The 20084-nt window shown below is 41.2% G+C and overlaps 1 protein-coding gene across 1 annotated transcript in view; it reads left to right on the top strand.

The window, feature by feature from the left end:
- Positions 1-20084, top strand: part of NBN (nibrin) — a gene marked incomplete in the record, with an annotated part of 346156 nt that overhangs the window by 223255 nt on the left and 102817 nt on the right.

Below are 20084 nucleotides of genomic sequence, written 5' to 3'. Positions count from 1 at the left end.
GGCAAAGTTTCCCAAACCTTAAAATGCCTATAAATACACCCCTCACCACACCCACAAATCAGTTTTACAAACTTTGCCTCCAAAGGCGGCCCTCATTCCAGTTCAGCTGGTAGGGGGCAGGTTACGTTTTTTCAAAGAAATTTGGATCAAATCTGTTCACAATCTTTGGATTCAGAACATTGTTTCAGAAGGGTACAGAATTGGTTTCAAGATGAGACCTCCTGCAAAGAGATTTTTTCTTTCCCATGTCCCAGTAAATCCAGTGAAAGCTCAAGCATTTCTGAATTGTGTTTCAGATCTAGAGTTGGCTGGAGTAATTATGTCAGTTCCAGTTCCGGAACAGGGGATGGGGTTTTATTCAAATCTCTTCATTGTACCAAAGAAGGAGAATTCCTTCAGACCAGTTCTGGATCTAAAATTATTGAATCGTTATGTAAGGATACCAACGTTCAAGATGGTAACTGTAAGGACTATATTGCCTTTTGTTCAGCAAGGGAATTATATGTCCACAATAGATTTACAGGATGCATATCTGCATATTCCGATTCATCCAGATCATTATCAGTTCCTGAGATTCTCTTTTCTAGACAAGCATTACCAATTTGTGGCTCTACCGTTTGGCCTTGCTACAGCTCCAAGAATTTTCACAAAGATTCTCGGTGCCCTTCTGTCTGTAATCAGAGAACAGGGTATTGTGGTATTTCCTTATTTGGACGATATCTTGGTACTTGCTCCGTCTTTACATTTAGCAGAGTCTCATACGAATCGACTTGTGTTGTTTCTTCAAGATCATGGTTGGAGGATCAATTTACCAAAAAGTTCTTTGATTCCTCAAACAAGGGTAACCTTTCTGGGTTTCCATATAGATTCAGTGTCCATGACTCTGTCTTTAACAGACAAGAGACGTCTAAAATTGATTACAGCTTGTCGAAACCTTCAGTCACAATCATTCCCTTCGGTAGCCTTATGCATGGAAATTCTAGGTCTTATGACTGCTGCATCGGACGCGATCCCCTTTGCTCGTTTTCACATGCGACCTCTTCAGCTCTGTATGCTGAACCAATGGTGCAGGGATTACACGAAGATATCTCAATTAATATCTTTAAAACCGATTGTTCGACACTCTCTAACGTGGTGGACAGATCACCATCGTTTAATTCAGGGGGCTTCTTTTGTTCTTCCGACCTGGACTGTAATTTCAACAGATGCAAGTCTCACAGGTTGGGGAGCTGTGTGGGGATCTCTGACGGCACAAGGAGTTTGGGAATCTCAGGAGGTGAGATTACCGATCAATATTTTGGAACTCCGTGCAATTTTCAGAGCTCTTCAGTTTTGGCCTCTTCTGAAGAGAGAATCGTTCATTTGTTTTCAGACAGACAATGTCACAACTGTGGCATACATCAATCATCAAGGAGGGACTCACAGTCCTCTGGCTATGAAAGAAGTATCTCGAATTTTGGTTTGGGCGGAATCCAGCTCCTGTCTAATCTCTGCGGTTCATATCCCAGGTGTAGACAATTGGGAAGCGGATTATCTCAGTCGCCAAACGTTGCATCCGGGCGAATGGTCTCTTCACCCAGAGGTATTTCTTCAGATTGTTCAATTGTGGGGGCTCCCAGAGATAGATCTGATGGCCTCTCATCTAAACAAGAAACTTCCCAGGTATCTGTCCAGATCCCGGGATCCTCAGGCGGAGGCAGTGGATGCATTATCACTTCCTTGGAAGTATCATCCTGCCTATATCTTTCCGCCTCTAGTTCTTCTTCCAAGAGTAATCTCCAAGATTCTGAGGGAATGCTCGTTTGTTCTGCTAATAGCTCCGGCATGGCCTCACAGGTTTTGGTATGCGGATCTTGTCCGGATGGCATCTTGCCAGCCATGGACTCTTCCGTTAAGACCAGACCTTCTGTCACAAGGTCCTTTTTTCCATCCGGATCTGAAATCCTTAAATTTAAAGGTATGGAGATTGAACGCTTGATTCTTGGTCATAGAGGTTTCTCTGTCTCCGTGATTAATACTATGTTACAGGCTCGTAAATCTGTATCTCGAGAGATATATTATAGAGTCTGGAAGACTTATATTTCTTGGTGTCTTTCTCATCATTTTTCTTGGCATTCTTTTAGAATACCGAGAATTTTACAATTTCTTCAGGATGGTTTGGATAAGGGTTTGTCCGCAAGTTCTTTGAAAGGACAAATCTCTGCTCTTTCTGTTCTTTTTCACAGAAAGATTGCTATTCTTCCTGATATTCATTGTTTTGTACAAGCTTTGGTTCGTATAAAACCTGTCATTAAGTCAATTTCTCCTCCTTGGAGTTTGAATTTGGTTCTGGGAGCTCTTCAAGCTCCTCCGTTTGAACCTATGCATTCTTTGGACATTAAATTACTTTCTTGGAAAGTTTTGTTCCTTTTGGCCATCTCTTCTGCTAGAAGAGTTTCTGAATTATCTGCTCTTTCGTGTGAGTCTCCTTTTCTGATTTTTCATCAGGATAAGGCGGTGTTGCGAACTTCTTTTGAATTTTTACCTAAAGTTGTGAATTCCAACAACATTAGTAGAGAAATTGTGGTTCCTTCATTATGTCCTAATCCTAAGAATTCTAAGGAGAAATCATTGCATTCTTTGGATGTTGTTAGAGCTTTGAAATATTATGTTGAAGCTACGAAATCTTTCCGTAAGACTTCTAGTCTATTTGTTATCTTTTCCGGTTCTAGGAAAGGCCAGAAAGCTTCTGCCATTTCTTTGGCATCTTGGTTGAAATCTTTAATTCATCTTGCCTATGTTGAGTCGGGTAAAACTCCGCCTCAAAGAATTACAGCTCATTCTACTAGGTCAGTATCTACTTCCTGGGCGTTTAGGAATGAAGCTTCGGTTGACCAGATCTGCAAAGCAGCAACTTGGTCTTCTTTGCATACTTTTACTAAATTCTACCATTTTGATGTATTTTCTTCTTCTGAAGCAGTTTTTGGTAGAAAAGTTCTTCAGGCAGCGGTTTCAGTTTGAATCTTCTGCTTATGTTTTTTGTTAAACTTTATTTTGGGTGTGGATTATTTTCAGCAGGAATTGGCTGTCTTTATTTTATCCCTCCCTCTCTAGTGACTCTTGTGTGGAAAGATCCACATCTTGGGTAGTCATTATCCCATACGTCACTAGCTCATGGACTCTTGTTAATTACATGAAAGAAAACATAATTTATGTAAGAACTTACCTGATAAATTCATTTCTTTCATATTAACAAGAGTCCATGAGGCCCACCCTTTTTTGTGGTGGTTATGATTTTTTTGTATAAAGCACAATTATTCCAATTCCTTATTTTATATGCTTCGCACTTTTTCTTATCACCCCACTTCTTGGCTATTCGTTAAACTGATTTGTGGGTGTGGTGAGGGGTGTATTTATAGGCATTTTAAGGTTTGGGAAACTTTGCCCCTCCTGGTAGGAATGTATATCCCATACGTCACTAGCTCATGGACTCTTGTTAATATGAAAGAAATGAATTTATCAGGTAAGTTCTTACATAAATTATGTTTTTGTTTCTTCTCACCAGCATGCTGTTCTGCCTAGACAGTAATTAAAGAGCTTGCTCCAAATAGTCAGTTTTCTTCTGGGTTTGAGATTTTTCAAGGGTTATGTATAATTGTGGTAGCCAGATGCAGTTTATCAGCATCCCAGGGACAGGTAATGATAGTACTGCAGATTAACCGCTTACTTTACAGTACATGTGGTTATTCCCTATTTTTTTCTATAGTTAGACATTTTTACTGAAAGTTTATATATGTCTGGATGATCCTTATTTTTTTTAACCTTTACCTGAGAGTGATTTGCAGGGAAGATACTTTTTATTATATGTACCAGTATAATGATTATACAATTAAACCATTTATGACTCCTATTTTAACATGATGCGCTTATAGATATTTTGCATTTGACTGCTGAAATCTGAAACCAAAGTCTTACAGAATAGATTTAATCATTTGGTTATGGTTATGGTCATTCCATTTGAAATTAACTTCTTTTTTAAACCAACTTTGAAACTGTAATCTACCGTTATCAATAATGGCAACACTTTACTCTCAAGATTAAAAAGGAAAGAGAAAATGAGCAGGTCATGTTGGAAATGTAAGTCCAGATTCTCCAAGAAGTCACATCAGGTCAAATGGAAAGCAGCCTGATGTTGGGGCCATTCTCATGCAATTTTTTCCCTTAGAATTAATTTTTCAGAGAACATGGTGTTCATGTTTCAGAAAAGAATACAGTAGTTAGTTTCACTCTGTTGTCATGAAACAGTCAAACATGTTTGAGAAAGTTCCCTACATGGAAACATTTCAGTCATTCTCTGATTTTAGGTCAATTCATAACCATTATTGATTTCCATAGATTATCCATCCAAATGTTTTCAAGTCTCTCTCTGTAGAAAGCTTGCTTTTTGTAGTTTGAGTTCTAGTTGACAGGGCAGTCTGTCCAAGAATATTCTAGTGACAGCAGACTATTTCATTTCTAGAAATTATAGCAAACCTGTCAATCTATGTGAAATTATAGTTCCAAAGACATGTTTAATGGGATCCATCTCTTTTATTTAGTAATATAGATGAGTTTTTCTGAAGCCCAATTGGATTTTCATCAGCACAGATGCCAATCTCCGTGGTTAGGTTTCAGGTTACAATTATCTAAGAGCTCTCTTCCAATATATATCCAAGAATGTATTTGTATTTATGCATGTTTCGTGTGGATCAGTGCACCATCATTACAGTGGTTGATTACATTGTTGTCAAAATGGAGTTGAAAGTTGGTTTTCTTATAGGAACTAAGATCTACCTTATGGCAATCTCAGCTTTTCATTTTTCATGTCTTACAGGGACATGTAAGACAAACCTTTTCTTTCATGATTTATATGGACTAGAAGAGCATATAATTTTAAACAACTTTCCAATTTACTTCTATTATCAGGTTTAATTTATTCTCTTGGTATTATTTGATGATGGAGCAGCAATGCACTACTGGGAGTTAGCTGAACACATCGAGTGAGCCAATGACGGGATGCATATATGTGTGGCCACCAATCAGCTAGCTCCTAGAGAATGAAGCAAATTTGATAATTGAAGAAAACTGGAAAGTTATTAAAATTACATATCTAAATCATGAAAAAAAGTTTAAGGTTTGAGAAGTTACAAAACAATAATCCAGAGTGGTCTCTTATACATGGTTTCTAGAAATTTCACAAAAATAGATTAATTTAAAAATAGATCTTATGATGTAAATGGAAAACTCGGTTTAGTGCAAATAGCTGGGATCCTCAATAGGTTGTGATGGTTTAAATAGGTATTTGTTAGATATTTAGACTAAAATAAGTTTTTTCTGTGATTGCTCTGCTTCTCTATGTGATACAAAATATTAAAGGGAAAAAGTCAAACTTGAAATGTTTACAAGTGCATTTCAGTTTTTCAATAGACGCACTTTTCAAATATCTTTGTAACTTGTAAAACGTATTAATCTTTCATTTGCTGCTCGTGCCCAGTGTGCCTTCATTAAAATACTGCACTTGTTTAAAGTACTGGCAGCCATGTGTGTTGTGTCAGCAAACCACAATCCACTCTCTGAGTATACACAGCATTTCTCCAACATTGGTGTGTCCGGTCCACGGCGTCATCCTTACTTGTGGGATATTCTCTTCCCCAACAGGAAATGGCAAAGAGTCCCAGCAAAGCTGGTCACATGATCCCTCCTAGGCTCCGCCCACCCCAGTCATTCTCTTTGCCGTTGCACAGGCAACATCTCCACGGAGATGGTTAAGAGTTTTTTGGTGTTTAAATGTAGTTTTATTCTTCTATCAAGTGTTTGTTATTTTAAAATAGTGCTGGTATGTACTATTTACTCTGAAACAGAAAAGGATGAAGATTTCTGTTTGTAAGAGGAAGATGATTTTAGCAGACAGTAACTAAAATCGATTGCTGTTTCCACACAGGACTGTTGAGATGAAGTAACTTCAGTTGGGGGAAACAGTTAGCAGTCTTTTCTGCTTAAGGTATGACTAGCCATATTTCTAACAAGACCATGTAATGCTGGAAGGCTGTCATTTCCCCTCATGGGGACCAGTAAGCCATTTTCTTAGTTAAACATAAAAGAATAAAGGGCTTCAAAAAGGGCTTAAAAACTGGTAGACATTTTTCTGGGCTAAAACAATTGCTTTACTAGGCATATTATGCAGATTCTAACTAATTATTGGTATTATAATCTTGGGGAACGTTTAGAAAAACGGCAGGCACTGTGTTGGACACCTTTTTCAGATGGGGGCCTTTCTAGTTATAGACAGAGCCTCATTCTGGGACTGTATAGGGGTTAAATGTAAAAACGGCTCCGGTTCCGTTAATTTAAGGGTTAAAGCTCTGAAATTTGGTGTGCAATACTTTTAATGCTTTAAGACACTGTGGTGAATTTTGAACAATTCCTTCATACTTTTTCACATATTCAGTAATAAAGTGTTTTCAGTTTGAAATTTAAAGTGACAGTAACGGTTTTATTTTAAAACGTTTTTTGTGCTTTGTTGACAAGTTTAAGCCTGTTTAACATGTCTGTACCATCAGATAAGCTATGTTCTATATGTATGAAAGCCAATGTGTCTCCCCATTTAAATTTATGTGATAATTGTGCCATAGTGTCCAAACAAAGTAAGGACAGTATTGCAACAGATAATGATATTGCCCAAGATGATTCCTCAAATGAGGGGAGTAAACATGATACTACATCATCCCCTACTGTGTCTACACCAGTTATGCCCACACAGGAGGCCCCTAGTACATCTAGTGCGCCAATACTTATTACCATGCAACAATTAACGGCTGTAATGGATAACTCTATAGCAAATCTTTTATCCAAAATGCCTACTTATCAGAGAAAGCGTGATTGCTCTGTTTTAAACACTGAAGAGCAAGAGGACGCTGATGATAACTGTTCTGACATACCCTCACACCAATCTCAAGGGGCCATGAGGGAGGTTTTGTCTGATGGAGAAATTTCAGATTCAGGAAAAATTTCTCATCAAGCTGAACCTGATGTTGTGACATTTAAATTTAAATTAGAACATCTCCGCGCACTGCTTAAGGAGGTGTTATCTACTCTGGATGATTGTGACAATTTGGTCATTCCAGAGAAATTATGTAAGATGGACAAGTTCCTAGAGGTTCCGGTGCCCCCCGACGCTTTTCCTATACCCAAGCGGGTGGCGGACATAGTAAATAAAGAGTGGGAAAGGCCCGGCATACCTTTTGTTCCCCCCCCTATATTTAAGAAATTATTTCCTATAGTCGACCCCAGAAAGGACTTATGGCAGACAGTCCCCAAGGTCGAGGGGGCGGTTTCTACTCTAAACAAACGCACTACTATTCCTATCGAAGATAGTTGTGCTTTCAAAGATCCTATGGATAAGAAATTAGAGGGTTTGCTTAAAAAGATTTTTGTACAGCAAGGTTACCTTCTACAACCAATTTCATGCATTGTTCCTGTCACTTCGGCAGCGTGTTTCTGGTTCGAGGAACTAGAAAAATCGCTCAGTAAAGAATCTTCGTATGAGGAGGTTATGGACAGAGTTCAAGCACTTAAATTGGCTAACTCTTTTGTTTTAGATGCCGCTTTGCAATTAGCTAGATTAGCGGCGAAAAATTCAGGGTTTGCTATCGTGGCGCGCAGAGCGCTTTGGCTAAAGTCTTGGTCAGCGGATGTGTCTTCCAAGACAAAATTGCTTAACATTCCTTTCAAAGGTAAAACATTATTTGGACCTGATTTGAAAGAGATTATTTCAGACATCACTGGGGGAAAGGGCCACGCCCTCCCACAGGATAGGTCTTTTAAGGCTAAAAATAAGCCTAATTTTCGTCCCTTTCGCAGAAACGGACCAGTCTCTAATTCTGTATCCTCTAAGCAAGAGGGTAATACTTCACAACCCAAACCAGCCTGGAAACCAATGCAAGGCTGGAACAAGGGTAAGCAGGCCAAGAAGCCTACCACTGCTACCAAAACAGCATGAAGGGATAGCCCCCGATCCGGGACCGGATCTAGTGGGGGGCAGACTTTCTCTCTTTGCTCAGGCTTGGGCAAGAGATGTTCAGGATCCTTGGGTGCTAGAAATAGTTTCTCAAGGTTATCTCCTGGAATTCAAGGAACTACCCCCAAGGGGAAGGTTCCACAGGTCTCAATTATCTTCAAACCAAATAAAGAGACAGGCATTCTTACATTGTGTAGAAGACCTGTTAAAGATGGGAGTGATACATCCAGTTCCAATAAGAGAACAAGGAATGGGATTTTATTCCAATCTGTTCATAGTTCCCAAAAAAGAGGGAACATTCAGACCAATTTTGGATCTAAAGATCCTAAACAAATTTCTCAGGGTACCATCGTTCAAAATGGAAACTATTCGAACGATCCTACCTACTATCCAGGAAAATCAATTTATGACTACCGTGGATTTAAAGGATGCGTACCTACATATTCCTATCCACAAGGAACATCATCAGTTCCTAAGGTTCGCTTTTCTGGACAAGCATTACCAGTTTGTGGCACTTCCATTTGGATTAGCCACTGCTCCAAGGATTTTCACAAAGGTACTAGGGTCCCTTCTAGCGGTTCTAAGACCAAGGGGCATTGCAGTAGTACCTTACTTGGACGACATCCTGATTCAAGCGTCGTCCCTGTCAAAAGCAAAGGCTCATACGGACATCGTCCTAGCCTTTCTCAGATCTCACGGATGGAAGGTGAACAAAGAAAAAAGTTCTCTGTCCCCGTCAACAAGAGTTCCCTTCTTGGGAACAATAATAGATTCCTTAGAAATGAGGATTTTTCTGACAGAGGTCAGAAAATCAAAACTTCTAAGCTCTTGTCAAGTACTTCATTCTGTTCCTCGTCCTTCCATAGGCAGTGTTCATCTAAGACCATTACAACTGTGCATGCTCAGACAGTGGAATGGGGATTATACAGACTTGTCTCCGACGATTCAAGTAGATCAAAAGACCAGAGATTCACTCCGTTGGTGGCTGACCCTGGACAATCTGTCACAGGGAATGAGCTTCCGCAGACCAGAGTGGGTCATTGTCACGACCGACGCCAGCCTAGTGGGCTGGGGCGCGGTCTGGGAATCCCTGAAAGCTCAGGGTCTATGGTCTCGGGAAGAGTCTCTTCTCCCGATAAACATTCTGGAACTGAGAGCGATATTCAATGCTCTCAGAGCTTGGCCTCAACTAGCAAAGGCCAAATTCATAAGGTTTCAGTCAGACAACATGACGACCGTTGCATATATCAATCATCAGGGGGGAACAAGGACTTCCCTGGCGATGAAAGAAGTGACCAAGATAATTCAATGGGCGGAGGATCACTCCTGCCACTTGTCTGCGATCCACATCCCAGGAGTGGAAAATTGGGAAGCGGATTTTCTGAGTCGTCAGACATTCCATCCGGGGGAGTGGGAACTCCATCCGGAAATCTTTGCCCAAATAACTCAATTATGGGGCATTCCAGACATCGATCTGATGGCGTCTCGTCAGAACTTCAAGGTTCCTTGCTACGGGTCCAGATCCAGGGATCCCAAGGCGACCCTAGTAGATGCACTAGTAGCACCTTGGACCTTCAACCTAGCTTATGTATTCCCACCGTTTCCTCTCATCCCCAGGCTGGTAGCCAGGATCAATCAGGAGAGGGCCTCGGTGATCTTGATAGCTCCTGCGTGGCCACGCAGGACTTGGTATGCAGACCTGGTCAATATGTCATCGGCTCCACCATGGAAGCTACCTTTGAGACAGGACCTTCTTGTTCAGGGTCCATTCGAACATCCAAATCTGGTTTCCCTCCAACTGACGGCTTGGAGATTGAACGCTTGATTTTATCAAAGCGTGGGTTTTCAGATTCTGTAATAGATACTCTGATTCAGGCTAGAAAGCCTGTAACTAGAAAAATTTACCATAAAATATGGAAAAAATATATCTGTTGGTGTGAATCTAAAGGATTCCCATGGAACAAGATAACAATTCCTAAGATTCTATCCTTTCTACAAGAAGGTTTGGAGAAAGGATTATCTGCAAGTTCTCTGAAGGGACAGATCTCTGCTTTATCTGTTTTACTTCACAAAAGACTGGCAGCTGTGCCAGATGTTCAAGCATTTGTTCAGGCTCTGGTTAGGATCAAGCCTGTTTACAGACCTTTGACTCCTCCCTGGAGTCTAAATCTAGTTCTTTCAGTTCTTCAAGGGGTTCCGTTTGAACCCTTACATTCCGTAGATATTAAGTTATTATCTTGGAAAGTTTTGTTTTTGGTTGCAATTTCTTTTGCTAGAAGAGTTTCAGAATTATCTGCTCTGCAGTGTTCTCCGCCCTATCTGGTGTTCCATGCAGATAAGGTGGTTTTGCGTACTAAGCCTGGTTTTCTTCCGAAAGTTGTTTCCAACAAAAATATTAACCAGGAGATAGTTGTACCTTCTTTGTGTCCGAATCCAGTTTCAAAGAAGGAACGTTTGTTACACAATTTGGACCTAGTCCGTGCTCTAAAATTCTATTTAGAGGCTACTAAAGATTTCAGACAAACATCTTCCTTGTTTGTTGTTTATTCTGGTAAAAGGAGAGGTCAAAAAGCGACTTCTACCTCTCTTTCCTTTTGGCTTAAAAGCATTATCCGATTGGCTTATGAGACTGCCAGACGGCAGCCTCCTGAAAGAATCACAGCTCACTCCACTAGGGCTGTGGCTTCCACATGGGCCTTCAAGAACGAGGCTTCTGTTGACCAGATATGTAAGGCAGCGACTTGGTCTTCACTGCACACTTTTGCCAAATTTTACAAATTTGATACTTTTGCTTCTTCGGAGGCTATTTTTGGGAGAAAGGTTTTGCAAGCCGTGGTGCCTTCCATTTAGGTGACCTGATTTGCTCCCTCCCTTCATCCGTGTCCTAAAGCTTTGGTATTGGTTCCCACAAGTAAGGATGACGCCGTGGACCGGACACACCAATGTTGGAGAAAACAGAATTTATGCTTACCTGATAAATTACTTTCTCCAACGGTGTGTCCGGTCCACGGCCCGCCCTGGTTTTTTAATCAGGTCTGATGAATTATTTTCTCTAACTACAGTCACCACGGTATCATATGGTTTCTCCTATATATATTTCCTCCTGTCCGTCGGTCGAATGACTGGGGTGGGCGGAGCCTAGGAGGGATCATGTGACCAGCTTTGCTGGGACTCTTTGCCATTTCCTGTTGGGGAAGAGAATATCCCACAAGTAAGGATGACGCCGTGGACCGGACACACCGTTGGAGAAAGTAATTTATCAGGTAAGCATAAATTCTGATTTGAATGTGGGTGTACTGGGCATGCAAATCATGTGTGCATATGTCCCTATGCTTCTGAAACAGTAATAGATTTTATGATTTTGCTTTTTGTGAACACTAGTATATTACAAAAATGCTTGTGTTCAAAACTAAAATACACATTTCACTTTTGACTTCTATGTCCATTTAGGACAAGCAGGATTTTTAGATCTGGTACTTCTGACGAAGCCCCATTCTCCTTTTGTTTAATTTCAAGCCCATGGTTCTGAAGATCTAAAGGTTTTTGATAATTGTCAAGTGTCTTGCTGTATTTGGTTTATTTTTTCCTTAAAGGTATGAGGGGAGTTATTTTCTTTGGGTACCAGCTACATTTATCTTAGAATCTTTCCTAGGTGGCATTGATATGGGATTAGTCATTAGTTTTTGAATGTCAAGGTTTTTGCTGTTTTAGTTGAAGATCACCCTTTCTTTCATGTAAGTGGCAAGAGTCCATGAGCTAGTGACGTATGGGATATACATTCCTACCAGGAGAGGGCAAAATTTCCCAAACCTTAAAATGCCTATAAATACACCTCCCACCTCATTCTTCAGTTTTACAAACTTTGCCTCCTGTGGAGGAGCATTTTGAAGCCCAATTCCTCTGAGTACAGTGTTTGTCAGAGGGTTGTTAAGAGAGTATCACCTGTTGATTTAATGGTTTCACTCATGGATAATATTTTCAAAGGCTCTCTGTTATCGGTCATAGGGATTCATTCTCTACCTCCCTTTTCAGATCGACGATATACTCTTATACCATTACCTCTGCTGATATTTTTCAGTACTGGTTTGGCTGTCTGCTATATGTGGATGGGTGTCTTCTAGTAAGTATGTATAATTTTTTTAAGACACTCTCAGCTATGTTTGGCGCTTTATGTTATATTGTAAAGTTTTAAATATATGTGTTTATTTATATTTGCCATGAGTCAGGTCTATGTATATTTCCCTTTTGCAGGCTTACCTGGGCTTTCAGTCTTTTTTTCCAATTTGACTTGTTTTTCCTTAATTTCTTTCATGTAATTGGCAAGAGTCCATGAGCTAGTGACGCATGGGATATACAATCCTACCAGGAGGGGCAAAGTTTCCCAGACCTCAAAATGCCTATAAATACACCCCTCACCACACCCACAATTCAGTTTTACAAACTTTGCCTCCTATGGAGGTGGTGAAGTAAGTTTGTGCTAAGATTTCTACGTTGATATGCGCTTCTCAGCTCTTTTGAAGCCCGATTCCTCTGAGTACAGCGAATGTCAGAGGGATGTGAAGGGAGTATCACTTATTGAATACAATGGTCTTCCTAACGGGGATCTATTTCATAGGTTCTCTGTTATCAGTCGTAAAGATTCTTCTCCTACCTCCCTTTTCAGATCGACTATATACTCTCATATTCCATTGCCTCTACTGATAACCGTTTCAGTACTGGTTTGGCTATCTGCTATATGTGGATGGGTGTCTTTTGGTAAGTATATTTCATTTACTTAAGACACTCTCAGCTATGGTTTGGCACTTTATGTATTAATGTAAAGTTCTAAATATATGTATTGTACTTATATTTGCCATGATTCAGGTTCAGTATATTTCCTTTTTGCAGACTGTCAGTTTCATATTTGGGAAATGCATTTTTTTTAGAAAAAATTATTTCTTACCTGGGGTTTAGTCTTTTTCAAATTGACTCTTTTTTTTAAAATTGCGGGCTGTATTAGGCTCACGAGGGCGCAGAATGCCAAAATTTATTGCATAATTCTTGACGTGATAATTTTTTGGCGCGGAAATTACATTTGTTGACGCAGATTCGTCATTTCCGGCGTATTGCCGCCGAGTCTTTCAAGAGGTTGCGTCATCTATGACGCTAGTGTTTTGTTTCCGGACATTTTTGTCGCCAAAAAATATTTTCTGTTTGTGGTGCGTCATACTTGGCGCCAAATATTTTCATTATTTAAGAACCTATTCCTTTTGCGTCTGACCTTTTTTCTATGTCAGAGGGCTATGCTGTTTGCTTTTTTTCCGATTCCTGAAACTGTCATATAAGGAAATTGATAATTTTGCTTTATATGTTGTTTTTTTCTCTTACATTTGCAAGATGTCTCAAACTGTTCCTGTCTCAGAAAAACACTGTTGGAATCCTGCTGACTGATATCAGTTCTCCTAAAGCTAAGTACATTTCTCTTGTTAAGTGTGTTAAGTCCACGGGTCATCCATTACTTATGGGATATATTCTCCTTCCCAACAGGAAGTTGCAAGAGGATCACCCAAGCAGAGCTGCTATATAGCTCCTCCCCTCACACGTCATATCCAGTCATTCTCTTGCAAGTCTCAACAAAGAAGGAGGTCGCGAGAGGAGATAGGAGTTTTTTACCTAATTATTCTTCAATCAAAAGATTATTATTTTAAAATGGCACCGGAGTGTGCTGTTTTTTCTCTCAGGCAGTATTTAGAAGAAGAATCTGCCTGCGTTTTCTATGATCTTAGCAGACGTAACTAAGATCCACTGGCTGTTCTCGCACATTCTGAGGAGTGGGGTAACTTCAGAAAAGGGAATAGCATGAAGGGTCCCCCGCAAATGAGGTATGTGCAGTAATATTTTCTAGGAATGGAATTGACTAAGAAAACACTGCTGGTACCCATATGATGTAAGTACAGCCTTTAATGCAGTAGTAGCGACTGGTATCAGGCTGATAAATGTATGCGCAGTTGAGTTATTTTCTAGGGACTAGAATTTGACTGAGAAAATACTGTTAATACTGAAATAAATGTATGAGCCTTAACTGCAGTAGAAGCGACTGGTAGCAGGCTTAGTGATAACTTTGCATAAAAATGGAAAGTTGTTTTTAAAACGTTTACTGGCATGTTATTCGTTTTGTGAGGTACTTTGGTGATAATTCTTTTTGGGCATGATTTTTTTCCATATGGCTAACGTATATTTCTGCATAGAAACCGTTGTAACAGGCCTCCCACTGTTGTAATATAGAGTGGGAGGGGCCTTTTTTTAGCGCCTTGTTGCGCAGTTAAAATTCTAGCACAGTCTTCCTGCTTCTTCCTCCTTGATCCAGGACGTCTCCAGAGAGCTCAGGGGTCTTCAAAATTCATTTTTGAGGGAGGTAATCAGTCACAGCAGACCTGTGACAGTGTGTTTGACTGTGATAAAAGCGTTAAATCATAAATTGATTATCCGTTTTTGGGTATTGAGGGGTTAATCATCCCTTTGCTTGTGGGTGCAATCCTCTGCTAAATTCATACATTTACTGTTAAATTTGTTAGCTATAACTGAATTAGTTCATTGTTATTTCAACTGTGACAGTTTTTTGTGTTTTTAAAAGCGCTGCAGCGTTTTTTTTTCTATTGCTTGTAAATTTATTGAAAGTTTTTTTCCAAGCTTGCTAGCCTTCATTGCTAGTCTGTTTAAACATGTCTGATACAGATGAATCTACTTGTTCATTATGTTTAAAAACCAATGTGGAGCCCAATAGAAATATGTGTACCAATTGTATTGATGTTACTTTAAATAAAAGTCAGTCTTTACTGGTAAAGAAATTATCACCAGACAACGAGGGGGAAGTTATGTCGACTAACTCTCCTCACATGTCAGTACCTTCGCCTCCCGCTCAGGAGGTGCGTGAGATTGTGGCGCCAAGTACATTAAGGCCCTTACAAATCACTTTGCATGATATGGCTAATGTTATGAAAGAGGTATTATCTAATTTGCCTGAGTTAAGAGGCAAGCGCGATAGCTCTGGGTTTAGGACAGAGCGCGCCGATGACACGAGAGCCATGTCCGATACTGCGTCACAATTTGCAGAACATGAGGACGGAGAGCTTCATTCTGTGGGTGACGGATCTGATCCGGGGAGACCGGATTCAGAAATTTCAAATTTTAAATTTAAGCTTGAGAACCTCCGTGTATTGCTAGGGGAGGTGTTAGCGGCTCTGAATGATTGCGACACGGTTGCAATCCCAGAGAAATTATGTAGGCTGGATAAATACTATGCGGTACCGGTGTGTACTGACGTTTTTCCTATACCTAAAAGGCTTACAGAGATTATTAGCAAGGAGTGGGATAGACCCTGTGTGCCCTTTTCCCCTCCTCCGATATTTAGAAAAATGTTCCCAATAGACGCCACCACACGAGACTTATGGCAGACGGTCCCTAAGGTGGAGGGAGCTGTTTCTACTTTAGCCAAGCGTACCACTATCCCGGTGGAGGATAGTTGTGCTTTATCAGATCCAATGGATAAAAAATTAGAAGGTTACCTTAAGAAAATGTTTGTTCAACAAAGTTTTATATTACAGCCCCTTGCATGCATTGCGCCCGTCACTGCTGCAGCGGCATTCTGGTTTGAGTCTCTGGAAGAGGCTATTCGCACAGCACCATTGGATGAGATTATGAACAAGCTTAAAGCCCTTAAGCTAGCTAATGCATTTGTTTCGGATGCCGTTGTGCATTTAACCAAACTAACGGCTAAGAACTCCGGATTCGCCATCCAGGCGCGCAGAGCGCTATGGCTTAAATCCTGGTCAGCAGATGTAACTTCTAAATCTAAATTGCTTAATATTCCTTTCAAAGGGCATACCTTATTCGGGCCCGGCTTGAAGGAAATTATTGCTGACATTACTGGAGGTAAGGGTCACACCCTTCCTCAGGACAGGGCCAAATCTAAGGCCAAACAGTCTAATTTTCGTGCCTTTCGTAATTTCAAGGCAGGAGCAGCATCAACTTCCTCCGCTTCAAAACAGGAAGGGACTGCTACTCGTTACAGACAGGGTTGGAAAGGCAACCAGTCCTGGAACAAGGGCAAGCAGGCCAGAAAACCTACTTCTGCCCCTAAGACAGCATGAAGAGAGGGCCCCCTATCCGGAAACGGATCTAGTGGGGGGCAGACTTTCTCTCTTCACCCAGGCCTGGGCAAGAGATGTCCAGGATCCCTGGGCGTTGGAGATCATATCTCAGGGATACCTTCTGGACTTCAAAACTTCTCCTCCACAAGGGAGATTTCATCTGTCAAGGTTATCAACAAACCTAATAAAGAAAGAGGCATTTCTACGATGTGTACAAGACCTCTTAGTAATGGGAGTGATCCACCCGGTTCCGCGGACGGAACAAGGGCTAGGTTTTTACTCAAATCTGTTTGTGGTTCCCAAAAAAGAGGGAACCTTCAGGCCAATCTTGGACCTGAAGATCTTAAACAAATTCCTAAGGGTTCCATCGTTCAAAATGGAAACTATTCGAACCATCCTACCCATGATCCAAGAGGGTCAGTATATGACCACAGTGGACTTAAAGGATGCCTACCTTCACATACCGATTCACAAAGATCATTATCGGTACCTAAGGTTTGCCTTTCTAGACAGGCATTACCAGTTTGTAGCTCTTCCCTTCGGGTTGGCTACGGCCCCGAGAATTTTTACAAAGGTTCTGGGCTCGCTTCTGGCGGTACTAAGACCGCGAGGCATAGCGGTGGCTCCGTACCTAGACGACATTCTGATACAAGCGTCAAGTTTTCAAAATGCAAAGTCTCATACAGAGATAGTTCTAGCATTTCTGAGGTCGCATAGGTGGAAAGTGAACATGGAAAAGAGTTCTCTGTTCCCACTCACAAGGGTTCCCTTTCTAGGGACTCTTATAGATTCTGTAGAGATGAAGATTTACCTGACGGAGTCCAGGTTATCAAAAATCCTAAATGCTTGCCGTGTCCTTCATTCCATTCCAACCCCATCAGTAGCTCAGTGCATGAAAGTAATCGGCTTAATGGTCGCGGCAATGGACATAGTGCCATTTGCGCGCCTACATCTCAGACCGCTGCAACTATGCATGCTAAGTCAGTGGAATGGGGATTATTCAGATCTGTCCCCTTTACTGAATCTGGACCAGGAGGCCAGAGATTCTCTTCTCTGGTGGTTGTCGCGGGTTCATCTGTCCAAAGGAATGACTTTTCGCAGACCAGATTGGACGATTGTAACATCAGATGCCAGCCTACTAGGAACTCCCTGAAGGCTCAGGGATCGTGGACTCAGGAGGAGAAACTCCTCCCAATAAACATTCTGGAATTAAGAGCAATATTCAATGCTCTTCTAGCTTGGCCTCAGTTAGCAACAATGAGGTTCATCAGATTTCAGTCGGACAACATCACGACTGTGGCTTACATCAATCATCAAGGGGGAACCAGGAGTTCCCTAGCGATGTTGGAAGTCTCGAAGATAATTCGCTGGGCAGAGTCTCACTCTTGTCATCTGTCAGCGATCTACATCCCAGGCGTGGAGAACTGGGAGGCGGATTTTCTAAGTCGCCAGACTTTTCATCCGGGGGAGTGGGAACTTCATCCGGAGGTCTTCGTTCAACTGATTCATCGTTGGGGCAAACCAGTTCTGGATCTCATGGCGTCTCGCCAGAACGCCAAGCTTCCTTGTTACGGATCCAGGTCCAGGGACCCGGGAGCGGTGCTGGTAGATGCACTAGCAGCTCCTTGGGTTTTCCACATGGCTTATGTGTTTCCACCTTTTCCGTTGCTACCTCAACTGATTGCCAGGATCAAACAGGAGAGAGCATCAGTGATTCTGATAGCGCCTGCGTGGCCACGCAGGACCTGGTATGCAGACCTAGTGGACATGTCGTCCTGTCCACCATGGTCTCTGCCTCTGAGGCAGGACCTTCTAATTCAGGGTCCTTTCAACCATCCAAGCCTAATTTCTCTGAGGCTGACTGCATGGAGATTGAACGCTTGATTCTATCAAAGCGTGGTTTTTCTGAGTCGGTTATTGATACATTAATACAGGCTCGGAAACCTGTTACCAGAAAAATTTACCATAAGATATGGCGTAAATATTTATATTGGTGTGAATCCAAGAGTTACTCATGGAGTAAGGTTAGGATTCCTAGGATATTGGCTTTTCTACAAGAGGGTTTAGAAAAGGGTTTATCTAGTTCTTTAAAAGGACAGATTTCTGCTCTGTCTATTCTTTTACACAAACGTCTGGTAGAGAATCCAGACGTCCAGGCCTTTTGTCAGGCTTTGACTAGGATTAAGCCTGTGTTTAAAACCGTTGCTCCTCTGTGGAGCTTAAACTTAGTTCTCCAAGTTCTTCAGGGTGTTCCGTTTGAACCCCTTCATTCCATTGATATTAAACTTTTATCTTGGAAAGTTCTGTTTTTGATGGCTATTTCCTCGGCTCGAAGAGTCTCTGAGTTATCTGCCTTACATTGCGATTCTCCTTATCTGATTTTTCATTCAGACAAGGTTGTTCTGCGTACTAAACCTGGGTTTTTACCTAAGGTTGTTTCTAACAGGAATATCAATCAAGAGATTGTTGTTCCGTCATTATGTCCTAATCCTTCTTCAAAGAAGGAACGTCTTTTGCATAATCTGGACGTAGTCCGTGCCCTGAAGTTTTACTTACAGGCAACTAAAGATTTTCGGCAAACTTCTTCTCTGTTTGTCGTTTATTCTGGGCAGAGGAGAGGTCAAAAGGCTTCGGCCACCTCTCTCTCTTTTTGGCTCCGTAGCATAATACGTTTAGCCTATGAGACTGCTGGACAGCAGCCCCCTGAAAGGATTACAGCTCATTCTACTAGAGCTGTGGCTTCCACCTGGGCCTTTAAGAATGAGGCCTCTGTTGAACAGATTTGCAAGGCTGCAACTTGGTCTTCACTTCATACCTTTTCAAAATTTTACAAATTTGACACTTTTGCTTCTTCGGAGGCTGTTTTTGGGAGAAAGGTTCTACAGGCAGTGGTTCCTTCTGTTTAATGTTCCTGCCTTGTCCCTCCCTTCATCCGTGTACTTTAGCTTTGGTATTGGTATCCCATAAGTAATGGATGACCCGTGGACTGAACACACTTAACAAGAGAAAACATAATTTATGCTTACCTGATAAATTTATTTCTCTTGTAGTGTGTTCAGTCCACGGCCCGCCCTGTCTTTTTTTGAGGCAGTTCTAAATTTTAATTAAAGCTCCAGTCACCACTGCACCCTATAGTTTCTCCTTTCTCGTCTTGTTTCGGTCGAATGACTGGATATGACGTGTGAGGGGAGGAGCTATATAGCAGCTCTGCTTGGGTGATCCTCTTGCAACTTCCTGTTGGGAAGGAGAATATATCCCATAAGTAATGGATGACCCGTGGACTGAACACACTACAAGAGAAATAAATTTATCAGGTAAGCATAAATTATGTTTTTTTGCAATGTTATGGAGATTTTCAGCTGTGGTTTGTAATAAGTTATCATGATAAACTTTTACATGCAGAGATTATGTCCATCAGTAATAATGCATTGCCTGTTGCTATTCTTTTAACATCAAATGTACAAGATATACCTGTGAATTTATAAGAATATTTCTCCAACATTGGTGTGTCCGGTCCACGGCGTCATCCTTACTTGTGGGAATATCTCTTCCCCAACAGGAAATGGCAAAGAGTCCCAGCAAAGCTTGCCATATAGTCCCTCCTAGGCTCCGCCCACCCCAATCATTCTCTTTGCCGATGCACAGGCAACATCTCCACGGAGATGGTTAAGAGTATGTGGTGTTTAGAAAAAGATGAAGATTTCTGTTTGTGAGAGGAAGATGATTTTAGCAGACAGTAACTAAAATCGATTGCTGTTTCCACATAGGACTGTTGAGATGAAGTAACTTCAGTTGGGGGAAACAGCAGACTTTTCTGCTTAAGGTATGACTAGCCATATTTCTAACAAGACTGTGTAATGCTGGAAGGCTGTCATTTCCCCTCATGGGGACCGGTAAGCCATTTTCTTAGTCTCAAACAG

The sequence above is a fragment of the Bombina bombina genome, chromosome 5 (assembly GCF_027579735.1).
Source record: "Bombina bombina isolate aBomBom1 chromosome 5, aBomBom1.pri, whole genome shotgun sequence".
Lineage (NCBI taxonomy): Eukaryota > Metazoa > Chordata > Amphibia > Anura > Bombinatoridae > Bombina > Bombina bombina.
The sequence above is the reverse complement of the archived record's forward strand: the minus strand, read 5'-3'. Positions and strand labels throughout refer to the sequence as shown.